General features: G+C 52.3%; 1 long non-coding RNA gene across 2 annotated transcripts; it reads right to left on the bottom strand.

The window, feature by feature from the left end:
• Positions 1–254: 254 nt before the first annotated feature.
• Positions 255–1,160, bottom strand: LOC114620427. Of its 2 annotated transcripts, XR_003711321.1 has the most exons (3): positions 1,026–1,160; positions 684–817; positions 255–416 (listed from the first exon to the last, which is right to left on the bottom strand). It is a non-coding gene; the product is annotated as an uncharacterized LOC114620427 (long non-coding RNA). The 2 variants fall into 2 exon arrangements; XR_003711320.1 differs by having other exon boundaries at positions 255–817.
• Between the last annotated feature and the right edge of the window lie 551 nt (positions 1,161–1,711).

The raw sequence follows: 1,711 nt of genomic DNA, 5'->3' as shown, positions 1-1,711 counted from the left end.
TTTTGAGCTCATCTATTTGGAATTTTCAGTGTTCTCCTGGTAGTAGTGTGGCTACAGCACTGAGCTCAGAATCTACGTGGTAAGTACTGTCAAGTCCCTTTGCAGCGTGAGAGAAAACAAAGTTCTAAAGGATCATGGGAATGGCCAAAGGTTGCCTGGCAGAGGGGTTGGGGGTGGGGGTAGGGCCTGGAGCCAGGCTTAAACGCTTCCCCTGCCCTCTGCTGAGGGTTGGCTAGTTGGCATATTTTTATTTATTTATTTATTTATTTATTTATTTATTTATTTATTTATTTATTTATGTGTTCACTTATTTATTGGGTGTTACAGGGGATGGAGTTCCAAGGCTCACTCTTGCTAGGTCCATGCCTCCCCACGGTGTTTGCAGACTTTTACAGTTTCATGCTAATTTCTTTGCTCTGTTAAGGAGAATACAGGAGATGGAGAAAGGGGGTGCTGTGGCTGTCCCACATGTGTCCCTGCAGAAGTGTGGAGGTCCATGAAGCAGATTCTCTCCCAGGCAGGACACTATGGACAGGCAGAAGGGGGCTGGGCCTGGACCATGCATGCCTGGGCTGCCTTCTATCAGAGGCTGAAGCCTTCCTGACCCCATCTGGGCGGCTATCCTTTCTCAGTATGGCCAGATTCCCCTCCGTCTCCCCCAACCAGGCCCATCTCTGCCTTACTCCAGCCCGCAAACAACATGTTGTTGACAATCCTCGGGGGCCAAACACTTGATAAGACGGTCCCCACCACTCCAGACATCCTGAGAGCAGGCAGTGCTCTGTGCTGCGATGGCGGATGCTTTGAATACATCATCCTGTCAAACAAGTTTATTATTCTTTCACTCAAGATAAACTACAGCCGCCAACGAGGGGCTGTATAAATTCCAGGCTCAGAAGTGGAGCAGGCCCCCTCCCTGTTGAACACACAGACACACACACACACACACACACACACACACACACACACACACAAATCCTGCTGAGAAAAAGCCACCACCACCTCCCCCAGTCCTGGTTCCTTACAGATCTCTCTGGGGGACTCAGTAGCTCTGTCTCATGGGGTGGTCCCAGGAGCAGCTGCAGACACAGAGGAATCGGGGCTTGGGTCTACCCTTGGGCTGCTTGCCTGACAGGCCAGGCCTGAGCTGACTTCCTCCGGGTCCAGGGAAGGTCCCTCCCCAGGAGCCAGCTGTCCTCCCCAGGGTCAAGCCTGGCCTCTTGACTTTTGGACTTCTGTCTGCCCAGGCTGCAACCCTCGTGGGTGGCCAGAGCAGCCACAGGTCACGCCAGGCTTGTGGGGACAAGACCAGCTTTCAGACTCAAGCCTGGATAGCCAGTCCTCATGGAATCTGACCCTGTGGAGCCTTCAGAAGCAGTCAGCAGGCTGGAGGGATGGCTCAGTGGGTAGAGTACTTGCTGAGCAAGCGCATAGGAGCTCCAGAACCAACCCGGGAAAGCCATTCATGGTGGCATGTGTTTGCAGTCTCAGCATGGAGATGGTAAAGAGAGGCAGGTGGCTGGGGGCACTAGCCAGCTAGCCTAGCTCAATTGGTGTGTCCCAGGTAACTAGCAAGAGATTACATCTTAAAACACAAGATGGATTCCCAGCGAATGACACCCAAGGCTGTTCTCTGCCTTTCACATATATTCAGACACATATGTACTCACAGAAGCACACATGCACTCCCCTATACCCCCATGAATGTGCC

The sequence above is a fragment of the Grammomys surdaster genome, unplaced genomic scaffold, assembly GCF_004785775.1.
Source record: "Grammomys surdaster isolate TR1022 unplaced genomic scaffold, NIH_TR_1.0 169, whole genome shotgun sequence".
NCBI classification, from domain to species: domain Eukaryota; kingdom Metazoa; phylum Chordata; class Mammalia; order Rodentia; family Muridae; genus Grammomys; species Grammomys surdaster.
Note: the sequence above shows the minus strand (reverse complement) of the source record. Positions and strands in the feature narration are given on the sequence as shown.